We start from the raw sequence: 15,803 nt of genomic DNA on the forward strand, positions 1-15,803 counted from the left end.
AAGGCTGTCGGAAACTGATTTTGGGGGCCCCTAGCAAGCCCCCATCATCCTGAGTCTTCCGGTTTGTAGTCGAGGGGTACCCAAGGGACCCCCATGTAAAACCATGCACAGTGTGGCAGGCACCATGGGGTGCCCGCCACAGGGTGCAAGGTTTTCCGCAGACATCCATTTTCCCCAAAGGAGCCTGTGTTGTCGGAACACAGGCTCCCATTGAAGTAAATTGGAGTCCTTCCAAACGGTGTTCGGAAGCATCATAATTGGTCGGGAGGAACCGGCAACCGCGAGTCGGTTGGAACCGAATCCGACAAGGAGTCAGGTGGTTTGATTTCCAACCAACATTTTAATCAGGCCCAAGGTTGCTTCTCATAGTCACCTGTATTTTTTTGGTTCATGGTGGGCTTTTCAGAGGGTTGCACGGTGTTTTTTTTACATAGGTTGTCCACACTGGAATATAAACTAAGTTAACAAGTGAAATACCTTTCACAAGAGTCCCTACAGGTGGGAAATGGTGAATGCATTGGGGACTGTGTTTAATCTATTCCTACTCCCTCCCTAGTGCAGGATTAAAATCAAAGTAATCCAAAAGGAGGTGTGTTATGTTTCCCTATGGTCCGTGTGTCTTCACGTTTTTGCCCAGAACAATTGCCCTGTCTGGGTCATGGGCATTCATCAGGACATGTCTATTCGCCGAATTCCTAAAACCCTTCCTTACTCGATCCTATCCCTATTGTGATACTGGGAAAAACAGCAAATATCACTAAAATACACCTCAACTGGACTCCTGGGGTACATCCAATAGGGTGGTTCCTCTTCCTCCAGTTCCTTTAATATAATAGTCCAAAAAGAACATGTCCTACAGACAACCTCGCTGACTGAAGGGCTCAAGTGAGATACGGTCAGGCATAGAAGAAACTTGAGGGCAATAAGAGAAATGCTAGTTTTTTCTCTCAAAATGGTGTATCTACTGTGTGTAACTGTACCTTCCTTTCAGTGGAGAGGTGTGGCTCACTGGTTAGAGGCGGCAGACCCGTAAGCAGAGAATCGGCCAGGGACCAGGGTTCAATTCCCGACGCGGCAGGGTCGTGGACCAGGGTCAAAACGGACTTGATAATTCTCGCCTCGGTACCTACTCTAACCAGGAACACACTCGGCAACTCTGGGCATTAAGCTTGCCTCATCTCTACAACGGCCCCCCACAGACGCTGGGGATGCCTGGTTTCACCTTGGAGATACCCAGAAAGGGACCATCTCACAGGGATAGCCAGGACGGGTTCCCCAGCGGTCTACAGCGCCGGGACGCCCGGTTGCTGGGGAAGCTGTGCGCTTTACAAGTCTACAACATTTACATTTACATTTGTATCACCACTTACCCGCGCGTAGAGCCAATTTACTGCATGGTAGTGAATCTGCAGCTTTTTAAGGCAGAGGTTCCCAAACTTTTTTAGAGTCACAACCCAATTTTAGAAAGACAAACTTTGTGACCCACCTAGCTTTAATAAACATGAAGCGGGCAATTTTTTTTAATGTAACTAAAGCATTGTGTGGCAGCACACTGCCATTTACAGACAACTTTTCCCATTGAAATAGTCACTAAATTTGAACAGACATACAGATTTATTGCTAAAACTATACTGCACACAAACGATAATGTGTGGAAATCGGGTTTAAGAGAATATTTATCATTCATGCTCCACCAAGTAAAGTATCTTGATTTGTTTTGAGCCTATTAAAACCTTTGTTTCCATCACACTTCTGAAAAACAAAAGAATGTGCTTCATTTTTGTTTTCCTGACTGCTGAACGTGTGCAGTTTGTTTACCGGTATTTACATTTTGTTGTATATTACAAAAAATAACACCCTCCAGCCTTTCCTTTCACACACGTACACCAGCAAGATTCTCTCATAATTCACTTCGATTTTATTTCTCTGACTGCAAAATGAGAGGAGTTTGTAAACACCAATCCCTATGGTAAACAAGCATTGGCAAAACCAGTAGCTCTCACCTACATGAGAGCTATTGGCTTTGCAGGTGTTGTTTTAGCCATGTTGTACATCAGTGTGGCTGCTGTTTAGTATGGTAGGCCACTCTACACCACTCTATGCTATTCTACTCTGCACTACTGTACTCTATGCCACTCTGCTCTTCGGCACTCCACTCTACTCAACATTACTCCACTATGCGCCACTCCACTCTATACTAATCTAATCTACAAGCTAAAAGTTAGTGGTGTGGTATGGTGTATAGTAGAGTGGCATAGCTGTAATGTTGTGGAGTTGCATAGAGTAATGTAAAGTGGAGGGGTGTAGAATAAAGTGGAATAGAGTACAGTGGAGTAAGGAAGTGTGGCACAGAGGAGAGTGGAGTGGCATAGAGTACAGTAGTGCAGAACAGAATGGCACAGAGTGGCGTACAGTACAGTGCCATACAGTAAAGTGACCTACAGCAGAGTGGTGTAGAATAGAGTGACATAGAGTAGAGTGGTATAGAATGGAGTGGTGTAAAGTCGAGAGGCCTAGAGTAGAGTGGCATAGAGTAGAGTAGCATAGCATAGAGTACAGTGATATAAAGCGGAATGGAGTGGCATCAAGTAGATTGGTGTAAAGTAGAGTGGCATACAGTGGAGTGGCTTAGAGTGGAGTGACATAGAGTAGTGTAGAGTGAAGTAGCACAGAGTGTAGTGGGACAGAGTAGAGTGATATAGAATAGAGTGGAGTGGTGTAGAGTAGAGTGGCGTAGAGTACAGTAATGCAGAGTAGAATGGCTTAGAGTGGTGTAGAGTGGCCTACAGTAGAGTGGTGTAGAGTAGAGTGGGATAGAGTAGAGTGGCACAGAATAGAGTGGTATAGACTGGAGCGGTTTAGAGAAGAGTGTCATAGAGTACAGTGACAGAGAATGGAATTGAGTGGCGTAGAGTAGAGTGGCGTAGAGTGAAGTAGCATAGTGTGTAGTGGCATAGAGTAGAAGGTAATAGAGTGGAATGTCTTAGAGTGCTGTAGAGTGGCATTGTGTGGAGTGGAGTAGAGTGGAGTGGCATATAGTGGCGTAGAGTGGTGTAGATTAGTATAGAGTGGAGTGGCGCATAGTGCTGTATTGTTGAGTAGAGTGGAGTGGCAAAGAGCAGAGTGGCATAGAGTACAGTGGTGCAGAGTAGAATAGCATAGAGTGATGTAGAGTGGCCTACCAAAGAGTGGTGTAGAGTAGAGTGGCATAGAGTAGATTGGTGTAGATTAGATTTGTATAGAGTGGAGTGATACAGAGTGTAGTGGTATAGAGTAGAGTGGCAAAGAGTAGAGTGCCGTAGAGTAGAGAGGCATAGAGTAGAATGGTATATACTAGAGTGGTGTAGTGCAGAGTGGCATAGACTGTAATGGCATAGAGTAGAGTAACTTAGAGTGGAATGGAGTGGCATAGAGTAGAGTGGTGTAGAGAGGCATAGAGTGGAGTGGCATAGAGTGGAGTTGCATAAGGTGCGTAGAGTGGCGTTGTGTGGGGTAGAGTGGAGTGGCGGGTGGGCATAAAGTGTGGCATTGAGTAGAGTGACATAGATTAGATTGGTATACACTGGAGTGGCATGGAGTAGAGTGATGTGGCGTAGAGTTGCATAGAGTGGAGTGACTTAGAGTGGAGTGCTGTAGAGTAGAGTGAAGTGGTTAGGTGTAGTGTGACGTAGAGTGGAGTGAACTGGCACAGAGTAGAGAGTCATTGGGTGATGTATAGTAGAGTGGGGTAAAGTGGCATGTAGTGGCGTGGCGTAGAGTAAAGTTGAGTAGAGCAGTGCGACATAGAGTAGAGCATAGTATAGTGAAGTAGAGTGACATAGAATAGAGTGGCATAGAGTGGAGTAGAGTGGTATGGAGTGGCGTAGAATAGAGGGGCATAGATTAGGGTAGCATAGAATGGGGCTGCGTGGTATAGGATGGTGTATAGTGTTGTAAAGTGGCATAGACTGGTATAAAGTTGAGTGACATAGAATGGAGTGGTGTAGAGAATGGTGTAGAGCAGAGTGGAGTGACATAGAGTAGAGTGGAGTGACAGAGTGCCACAGAGCGGCATTGTGTGGATGTCACCCCTAAGGTAGGTCCTGGAGAGCTCCAAGGACAGGGTGCAGTATATTTAAAAAGTTGGACATGTACCTTTAAGTTTTACCTGTCCAGGTAGTGAAAAACTCTTACATTCGTTTTTACTACTGCAGGGCCTATCTCTCCCATAGGTTATATTGGGATTACCTTATTACACTTTCTAAGCATAATTTCCAATTTGGAAAAGTAGGTATTTCGAGTTTGGTGTCCCCGGACTCATCATTTAAAATCACAACTTATAGTAAAGTTGGATTTTAAGTTGCAAGTCTGAAAATGCCACTTTTAGAAAGTTGCCATTTTTTTTACTTTAACCATTCTGCGCCTTCTGGCTGTTTCTGAATACACATCTGAGGTGAGTGACAACTGAGCTTTGTGCATTCTCTCCAGACGACCACACAGAGAGAGCTTAGGTGTTCCTGATGGCCATCACTAGGCTGATGGGCCATCTTGGACAGGCGGGAGGGAGGAACTGACACTTGCACCTGGATAGGGCTGGGCCTGTCCCAACACAAAGAGCTGAATACCCCCTGTACTGAGTCTGGAGCTAGGGCAGGAAGGTCAGGGAAAACCTGTACACTTTAAAGGCCTCTCTTTGAAGTCCCCTCCCACTTCAAAGGCCCAACTCGGTATAAGTACTGGACCCCTGACACCACCAACTCAGTACACTTTTGTACCTGAGGACACGCTACCAGTTCTGGGCCCTTGGAAGTGTTTTTTTTGCTGTTTCTGCAAAAATCAACATATTGTCGACTTTGCGCCGGTTGGAACCGACACATGCCATTCTCGCTGCTGTCGCATCGCTGCGTCAAAGATATCACAGCGCCAGCTGCGCGGCTCGACAATGACGTATTGCCTGCATCGCCAGGGGTTCGACAATGACGCATTGCCCAACTGCGCAACTTGGAACCAGTGCATTGCCTACAATACGATTGATCGACGTTGACGCATCACCTCTGATTGCTCCCCGCAGCAGCTCCTCAACATCAACACTTCCTCCGTGAACGTAGTGTTTGCAGTGGGCCCTGCGTGGCTCCTGTTTCTGACCTGTACTCCATCGCAGTCGACCTAACTTTTCAGATTTGACCTGGTTCAGTGTGTCCAGATAGCCCCGGTTGGCGCTTTATGTTTCTAAACACTGTATTTCAAGATATTCTTTAAAAATTCATAACTCCTGCTCTACTTATTGGATTCTTTTCATTTTGGTCTGGTTTTGTTAATTAAATTAGGATCTAGCTTTCTAAACTGTTGTACATTATTTTTGTGTGGTGTTTTCACTGTTTTGCTGTAATACGTGCTTTACACGTTTAAGTTAATCCTGCCCTGCTTTGAGCCACCCTACCAGAGGGTGAGCACAGGTTAATTGAAGGTGTGTTACTCACTTACCATGAATAGGATTGTGGTCCCTACTTGGAAAGGGTGCATACCTCTGCCTACTATAGACCACATTTCTAACAGTATATAGTGGAGTGGCATAGTTTAGAGTGGAGTTGAATGGCATAGAGTTGAGTGGCATAGACTAGTAAAGTTGTGGATGTATGTATATAAAGCGTCAATAGAGAAGGCAGGTAGGGTGATGAATAAGAAGCTATATACCTGTGTTAAAAGTAGTAAAGCTTATAAAACAAAAAATAGTTCAAGGAAGAACAAAGACGTGCAAGAACACATGTACTTGGTCCATGTTCCAGGCAAGAGCTAACACAAGAAAGGGAGAGAAGCCTACCAGAGCTAAGCAATCAAAAGATTGGAAATGAGAGTAACAGCGAAAACAACTAATGGTATGCTGTTGGTGGGTTGTAAACCCACTCAAATGTGAACAATATGTCTCACAGCACAGCGCATCCGCTCTGTAGGGGAGACCTAAAAAGTAGCAATTTGTCAGAAGAATCACCCTGACATTTGACCTCTAAATTTAAAGCACAGAAAATGTGACAATATAAATACCGAATTTAAAGGCATCTTTATTCATTGCTTGGACTTTTGAGACCCATCAAAAATGGGCTTGTGACCTACATTTTGGGAAACACTGTTCTAAGGCATTTATCAGGAAGTGGAGAGGCAGAAGATGCAATAGACCACTTTCCGGAGTGTATCATGTGATGTGACAGCGCCAGGATGCCTGTTAGGTGATAGAGCGCTCTATAAGTGTTATAAATAAATAAATGTTATAAATAAATCTGTAGGAAGCCATTGCCCAGTCAGGCGTCATTTTTGTGGTAGATCCTAGGGATGAAGGGTGTGTTAGTGCTCCAGGCCACTTTCAAGTGCACATGGCGTTGACCTTATGATGCAAGAATGGCTTTAGACACTATGGGGCAGATGTACCAACTTTGCAGTTTACAAGTCCTTAATAGCGAATTTTAGCGATTCGCTATTAAGGACTCGCAAAATGCAATATATGTAGGTTTCGCAATAATAATTGCGATTCCTACATATTCCTTAATTGCGAATCGCAAATTGTGATCCGCAATTAAGGAATACCTTCCCATTCATTCCTATGGGAAGACATTCGCGATTTGCGAGTACCCAATAGGTACTTGCAAATTGCGAATACAATTTCAAGGGTGCCAAAAGGACACCTTGTTGCACCCCTGAAATATGCATGTGTGCACATATTGTGCACATACATGCCCAAAGCGCATGTATGTGCGCCACATGGCACTTTGAAAAATGCAAAAAAGAGCATTTTTCAAGGAAATCACAAATTACCACCAACTTGAAGATGGCAGTAATTTGTGATTTCTTAAAGAAAAATGCACAACTTGGGTGCTTCCAGAACTGCATTTAAGGAATTGCAATTTGCGATTCCTTAAATGCATTCGCAAAATAGGGAATCGCAGATTTTGCGATTCCCTATTTTGCGAGGTCCTTTACATCCCAAAAGGCTTTTTCCCATTCACAAACGGGACCAGAGTCAACGAAAACATTATGGGCTTCACCAGACCTAGCCGAGAGAGTCCTAAGAGAACAAAATAGGTTCAACGAATGGGGCATCAAACTTCAGCCACTAGCAAAATCAAGGTATCCTGACCCTCTACTGGCCGAATCAAAGTGCCAAGAAGAAAACTCCGGCCACGAACAACCGAGCCCACGACTATTCTCAGTACTGCGAGGGGCGCGTAGCAACAGCATAGAGCCCAGGGCAAATGGAGAATACAATACATTAAGGGCATTTGTGGACAGAAGCAGACCCACACTGGAGTGGAGCAGGGTCACCAGGACAATAAACATCAAAACTGGAAGACCATGACACTCTAAGCATAATGTATTCCCACATAAGAACTTATTGAAAATCTGTTCCTGGAACATCAATGGGCTGGGAGACAAGACCTCTGACCCAGAATTGCTAACTTATCTACAGAAATTTGACATAATTGCGCTCCAGGAAACATGGAGCGAACTACCAACGGCACTGCACGGCTATAACATGCTCCACTTACCGGCAACTAGAAATGCAAAATTCGGTCATAACAAGGGAGGTCTTGTCACATACACTTCCATAAGCAGCATTTATGCAATAGAACCCCTACCATACAACCTAGCACCTCCAAACGAAATGCAAGTAAACCGAATCACCCTACAGGGGAAGACAAGTAAAGAACACATAATACTTGTAAACCTCTACCTGCACCCACGCGATAGAAACAAAGGGAGTCAACAACTAAAGGAGGAGCTGATGAAAATAATAACAGAAGAGAAGACAAATAATTGGATAATCACAGGAGACTTAAATTTAAACATGCTGAGGAGACGAGTTAATGACATCAACTTAGAGGAGGATCCATTTGCTTGGGAGGAAATGCCCCAAGACATTAGTACAGACAGAAGACTCACAAACATCACAAAAAATTTATTGTCATTCTTAGAGCAACTGGGCGTACGTACATTAAACGGCAGATTCCCGGGAGATCGCCCGCAAACAGCAACATTTAATAACACTGTAACCAGGTCAACAATTGATTACATATTCTGCTCTCGTTGCATGTTTACAAAAGTAAAAAAACTATTGCATTGGGAGTGAAGATTTTAGTGACCATTTACCTCAGGAAATGACAGTAGAAGAGCCATCACTATATAAACTGCCCCCAGCAAATACATTTTGTTCAGAATATACCAACAACGAGAGAAGAGTAAAATGCAGCACCAACGACCCTGAAGGACTACTCTCTCGAGCAAAACAACTCTGGGATGAAGGGAAAGCAGCTATCCCCGACACAATTGGAGGCTGGGAGGCATTCACAAACGCCCTACGTAACAGCTACGGAGATATAAAGGGCAACTCTCTAAACGGTAGAATAAAGTATCAGCAAAATCCTCGGCCTGGCTTCAATATATGGAACAACATCAAATTAAAAAAGTTACAAACACGGATAAAACTTACACTGCAGAGGCTGAAGAAAGATCCCTCGGCATTGCAAGAGCTGAGGCAGTTAAAAGCTACTCGCAAAAAACGTATCTAGCAAAATAAAAAGGAAGCCGAAGAAACTCTTTGGGCCAGACTCCTGTACGATATTAAGAACAACAATAGTGTACAATTTTGGAAGAAAATTAATGCTCTATCTAACCCTCAAGGTCAGCGCATCAGTTCCAATGTCACAGAAGAAGCATGGATAACTTTCCTTGAACCTCATTTTGATTTGATTTGATTTTATAATTTTATATAGCGCTGAATCACCCCGAGGGGTATCTCTGCGCTTGCAACAACAGATTATCTCGACACTAGAAAAGATAGGTTTCCATCAGCTTTCTGAATCGAAGAAGGGGCATTTCCGTTCGAAGGTATTGGGGAAGACTGTTCCAAAACATAGGAGCCAGATACGAAAAGGCCCTGCCACCAGCACGGGCTTTATTTATTCTAGGAACAGAAAGAAGTTTTTTAGATCCTGATCTAAGTGAGGATAAAGGGTTATACGCTTTCAGTTTCCTAGCAAGATAACGAGGGCTAAGCTCGTTTAGAGCCTTAAAAATCATGCAGCCTGTTTTGAATTGCACTCTTTTTCTGATTGGCAACCAGTGCAATTCCTGCAGTAAAGGCAGAGAGGGGGTCCTGGCAGGTGAATCAGTTACCAGACGAGCAGCCGTATTTTGAATAACCTGCAATTTATTCAATGAAACAGCATGAGCAGAAAGAAGAAGCGCATTACAATAATCAATCTTGCTCATGAGCAGCGCCTGAATTAAAGTCTTCCTGGTGGAACGTGGGAGCATCGGAAAAATTCTTCTAAGTAAACTTAAGGTGTGATAGCAAGACCCAGCAATCGTATTAACATGGGTCTGAAGGGTAAGTTTCTTATCAAGCTTAATGCCCAGATTTTTAACTACCTCTTTAGGGGCAGGGGCTTTACCCAACTCCTCAGGCCACCAACTAGGCGACCAACAGATGTCAGCACCTCCAAACAGCAGAATCTCAGATTTCTCAGAGTTTAACTGGAGGTAGTTGGTTTTCATCCAGGAGGCAATAGCCATCATGCCCTGAGAAAAGATGGTTTGTATGTCTGGTGAGGAGGAGTTGGGTATCGTCTGGGTAAGAGATGGGGTTGAACCCCAGATCCCTCATCAGTTTAGCCAGGGGCGTCACATAGATGTTAAACAAAGTAGGGCTCAAACATGAGCCCTGCGGGACGCCTCTGGTTACCTGTGAGGGACAAGAAGTCTGACAACCAGCTCAATGCAGATCCGTTAATACCAAGCTCTTGTAATCTATATAGAAGAACTTGGTGGGAGATGGTATCGAATGCTGCTGAAAGGTCAAGCAGCACCAAAAGTGCCGCTTGACCTTGATCCAGAGCCATTCTAATATTTTAACAAAGATCAGATCCCCCAAATTGGCTTAAATACTCCTGCGCCTGGTATGGAAATTCAACCGCTCCAGCTGAATTTGAATGCAGAAAATGGACAGAATTGTACAATCACAATCACAAAAACACAAGTTCACAAAAGAATTTTGAAAGGTAGACGCGAAGGAGATCCTGGCCCAAATGGGATTCCGCCCATATTATTCAAACAAGATCCTGAATTTTGGGCTACAGTCCTAAAACCGGTCTTTGATAGAATCATGCAAACGTCAATACTACCATCATCGTGGAGAGGCTCAATAATCTCTCCCATTTACAAAAAAGGCAACAGGAACGATCCGAGGAGCTATCGATTGGTAGCTCTTTTGGATAATGACGCCAAATATTATGCCGGGGTACTCCTCCAAGAATTAACAACATGGGCTACAGAAATCAAAGCAATACCCTATAACCAAACCGGCTTCTGTAGAGATATGGGTACTGTCACTAACATCTCCGCCCTCTCACTAATGATAGACGCTGCACTCTTAATCAAACAGCCTTTGTACATCTGCTTTATTGACTACAGTTCAGCGTTTGACCACATAAACAGAAATATTCTGTGGCAAAAACTAAAAAAGCTAGGCATTCCACTACTACTCTTAAGACAACTAATCTTTCTGCACAGTAACACCTGGGTACAAGTAAAGTTGGGGGCAGGAGACCATCTATCGAAAAAGATGAATACAACCTCAGGATTAAAACAAGGGTGTGTATTAGCCCCAACACTATTTAATTTATTTATGGCCGAGCTCTCAGTCCAACTTAATGGAAGCAATGCGCATGCCCCGAAGCTGGGAGGTCGCCAGCTATCTAACCTCCTGTACGCAGATGATTTAGTACTCATTAGTCGGACATCTATAGGATTACAACGCCTGCTGGACATTACATCTCAATACTCAGAAAACAACAAACTAAGCATCCACCAAGACAAGACAAATGTCATGTGTGTAAATTACCGGAAAATAAAAACAAAATATAACTGGCACCTGGCAAAATACAAGCTTGAAATCGTACAAGACTGCAAATATCTGGGGGTTATAATCGACAACAAAGGCAATTACAAAGCCCAGTTTGAGGCAATAAAAAAGAGGGGGTTAACAACAGCAGTAGCTTTAAGAAACTTGAAGAATATAACCGCTGGCCCAAGTTATCTCCCTCTGACCAAGTTGATTCAGGCCAAACTGATACCATCAATCACCTATGGAAGTGAAGCCATGTGAGGGAGGGATGCGGAAATATTAAATGGCACCATCGCAAAAGCGCTGAGAATAATTTATGGGTTGCCTGGATATACATCCCCGGCGCAAATAAGGCTGGAATTCGGGATACAGGGACAGGAGCTAGCCAGAAAAGGAGCCTTTGTTAAAACCTGGTTCAAGATAAAAAAAAAGGGCAGCCAGAAACGCTGAACTTCTACTTGTGGAGAGAACTAGAAACAATAGAAACTTGCCCAGTCATATATTTCCTGGACACTGCACTGGACCAGTTGGGGTTACGGCAACTCTGGCCAATGTCCGGGACCATGGCAAGCTTCAAGAAAATCGTAAACAACATTGTCAAAAAAGAGTCTATTTTACAAGACAAAGCGGCCTTGATAAAACGTTCACATGGCTGGCTCACAATACAAACCTACAGAAAAGCGACTCCTCAAGCCTACCTCCTTTCTAACTACTCCAGAACCATTAAAGAAAAGTTCATGAAATTTCGATTAGGTCTATTACCGACGGTATACCATCTGCCCCCTTGGCTGCGCCCCCCAAAGCCAGCAATGTGCCGTCTTTGCGGGGAAGGAGAGGAGGACATTGTCCACATCATAACTATCTGCCGCGAGCTGACGCAAGAGCACCGGCTACTACTTAGACCTACTTTTAATAAAAAACAAATACGGTCGTGCAGACAAGCGGTGCTTGCAAGCTTCTCTGGCGAAGACACTCAACTAAGCTGTTGTCTAGTAAAGTTTTTATCTGTAGCTGACCTTCGTTTTAAAAATAAGTGCACTGCAATAGTGTTTTAAGCACATCACTTCAAGCGTTTTTTGGGCATGTAAATGCCCCAAGGAAATCATTAATAGGCTAACTATATGGCCATCTTTGATCTTTTTTGAGGTGTCACTATGCACTTTAAATCTTCATCCCTCGGCCTGATATCATTCTGCAGCCAAGACTCTTATCATGGGAATAATCCTACCTCACGAACTGCCGCTAATACTTGTCAACAGAAATGAAGAAACAAGATTATGGGTCACTAAGGCCGGGGGAGTGGACATTCTCCGCAATTTTAAATGTGTGTTTTTAACTATGGCTAACAGTTTTCCTTTTCTTTTTTTAATAAGAGATGGTCAATTTTTGTAATGGTTTTAATTAACTGTACAATAAAATATATTACTTACTTACCATTCACAAACGGCCGATTCTGAGAATCGTCCCGTTTGCGAACAGGAAAAAGGCTTCATACATCTGGCCCTATGCCCCATATTTATCATTTTTTCATGCAGTGCAACGCAGCAAGCCACTTTGGTGCGCTGTGTGAAAGAGCAGGAAATGAGCCATATTTATATGGTGCATTCTTGTCCTTTCCTGCCTTGTGTTACTCTAGATTTATCAAGCCCTGCAGGGTTGCGCAAGGTGGCCTTGCATGGCTTGCTAAATCTCACGTAAAGTTTTGCGTCTCCCTTGCAAGGGCGATGCAAAACCTTGATAAATACGGTCCTATCTTCTTGGTACTAATGCCCCCCTTGCTAGATCATACTCGTATGTATACAGAGAACAATAAGGATTATTAGATTTTTGTGGATAATCTGAAAATCTGGCATAGATCTGGCCCCCTGGACCTGCGATGGTCACCCTGTGGCATAAACAAAGCTGTTCTGCAAGACAAAGATCTGCATCAGATCTTCTCAGAAAGTTACAAAACTCTAATATGTGCACTCGCCCAAGAGAAGCGTATTTATTTGGGTAAAGATCCTGGTCATGCAGGAAGGGGAGTTTTCGTGCCTGCTATTGCGTTCTTTTGTGAGCCGTCGGGCCTTTTGGGGTGGGCAGAGGTGCTGGACCGGTGACCAGCGATAGGCAATGCAAAAGGGAAGAGAGTGAGCTACGTGAGCCCAAAAACATGGGAGCCATCGGTGGCTTTCTGAAGTTGTCAACCTGCCCTTTTAAAGTCTGTGATGATAATTAGGGTCTCAAGCCTTACAAAAGGTTACCTTTGTTTATTTATTTATTTCTGACATTTGTTAAGTGCGAACGAATACCCGTAGGCGTCTCGGCGCTAGACCTTAGCAGCTGTCTTTCCCCGAGGTAAGGGAAGCACGGGAGATCATGGGCACTATCACTGGTTAAACAGCCAGGTTTTCAGTTTCTTCCGAAACTGTAGAAATGAAGGGCAGGTTCTAATATGTTGAGGTAAAGTGTTCCATATCTTCGGGGCCGCGACTAAGAAACGGCGGTCCCCCCAGGACACTGTTTTGGAGCGCGGAACCACTAGTTGGTTAAGAGTTGTAGATCGAAGCTGTCTAGCCGGTCTGTAAGGTATAAGTTGGTTCTTGAGGGGGCGTGGTCCTTGATCATGAAGTGCCTTGTAGACTATACAAAGTGATTTGAACTTAATCCTGTTTTGGATAGTCAACCAGTGGTATGTCCTTATAGTGTCAGCTATGGGTGCAAACTTAGGTGTTCTGGACAGCAGACGTGCTGCTGCATTTTGTATTGTCTGCAATTTTTTTGTTACCCTGGCTTGGGCATTTAGAAAAAGTGAGTTGCAATAATCTAATGATGAGAGTACTAGAGAACTGACCAGTGTTTTAGCGGCAGTGTCTGGTAAAAAAGGAATAATTTTCCTTATCATTCTGAGTTTATGATGGGCTGTGGCTGCTACTTTGTTTGCGTGTGCCATGAAATTAAGGTGATCGTCAAAAATTACTCCCAGATTCCTGACCTTAGGGGTCGGGTTGGGGGGAGTACCAAAGGCTGGTGGCCACCAGGATACAGGCCAGATTGTGGAAAGAGATCCAAAGATGACCACCTCCGTTTTATCGGAGTTAAGTTTCAGACAGTTATCTGTCATCCACTCTCCGATTGCCACCATTCCATTTTTAAAGCGCTCTGCCACCTCCGGTCCGTCGCCTTTGATGGCCAACACCAGTTGCGTGTCATCAGCATATGAGGTTAGGCTCATCCCATATGCTTTGATCACACATGCAAGGTCCGACACATAGATATTAAATAGTGTCGGACTGAGGGAGGAGCCTTGAGGAACCCCACACGGAAGTGACCGCTTGGCCGATTGATATGGCCCCAGTGTAACCACTTGCGTTCTATCGGCCAAGAAGGAGGAAAGCAAGTCTCTCTCAGTGTGGTGAATGCCCATCCTTCCGACACGGTCCACCAAGATCTTATGGTCGACCGTGTCGAAAGCTGCCGAGAGGTCTAACAATACAAGTAATGCTGTCCCTCCCTGGTCACGGACCATTTCAGTGGCAGAATTGTATTTGCACACAGTTGTTGGCGTGGGATAATTTGGAGGAAGGTCTGAACTTGAGGCATTCGCCTCTAGGCTCTGCCACCATTTTGCTCACAGGGCTTGGGATAGTTGTGAGTAGGACATCTAGTACTTAATTTGAGCAGGTGGTTTCCAGTGCTCAGCACTGGCACTTAATTATCAACACCGGCGCATTTCATGAGCACCAGTTAAGAACACATTAATTTACAGGGAGATTAAGTGATTTGCCCAGAATCACAGGATGTTGAGCAAACGACGAGACTCGACCCTAGATCCCCAGCTCTGAAGTAGGCAGCTCTGGCCATTATGCCACATCCTCTCCCCCTTTTGACTTTGGGTCTGTTTTAGGCGGCGCTAATAGGAGAAATTAGCTAGTGCAAGCTCTTGACGAGAGCCCCGGCACTTATGTATTTTAGTTTTTTTACAAATTAACCACTGAGGACATTGGCCAGGGTGGGTCCCTTATGCTGGCTCCCATGTCTTTAGATCATCTGACATGAAGATTTGTAATGTGGTAAATAGGCCTTTAAATTTCGCATATTAGTGAACCATTAAATAATTTAAAAAATGTGTGTTGAATACTCTTGTATTAAACAAGGGGAACCAGAAGCTATATTTAAACAGGTCCTGCACACATGCTCCAAGGCAACTGTGTAATTCGTTAGAGAGTGCAGTTCCTAGGGGGTGGAAGGAGGGGAAGAGACGGTCTTTTTAAGAAGTGCCCTCACACACCCCGAAGGATGTCATGCTTCATCATTGGTCCTGCTCCTCGTCGGGCCGGTGCTGCAATGCCTGACGGGCACCCACAAAAAGGGGCTCTTCGGCAGAGATCTTTGGGTGATGAAGCCGTAGGGTGAGTGCAGGTGTGTGGGCTAGGTAGTGCTGTGAGTGTAATTGATAAAATAGGTCTAGGGTTACCCTAACGTATAGTGTTTATTAACAGGGGCACTAGCCTAATTAAAAAACTGGGCCATAACTGGATACTGGATATAATGGTCCTATAGGGCTGATGTGGTTTATAAGGTCAACATGTTTCGTGCCTGGTAGCCCCTAACGGGTCAAGTTGCACTTCAACAGGACCAAAGAAAATTAATTAAATACTCTGGCACTATAACAATGCTGGTAGGGATTACCAGTAGATAACCTGATGCAGAAAAATGCCCCGGGTCAGAGGACCCCGAGAGAAAAGACCCCTGAAATGTAGGGTTAAAGACTGGCGGGAATGGCAGAGCACTGCTCTGATGGCAGATCTACAGAGCGACTTGCTTAGATCCTACCCTCACTCTGGGCAGTTATCTGTCTAGTTAAAGGCACAAGGGCTTGCCCGTCAGCTAAGCTGGGCAGCCTCTCACAAGAGAGTAGAAAATCGATCCTGAAATTAGAGTTACTGAT

Source organism: Triturus cristatus, chromosome 10 (assembly GCF_964204655.1).
Source record: "Triturus cristatus chromosome 10, aTriCri1.1, whole genome shotgun sequence".
Taxonomy (NCBI): domain Eukaryota; kingdom Metazoa; phylum Chordata; class Amphibia; order Caudata; family Salamandridae; genus Triturus; species Triturus cristatus.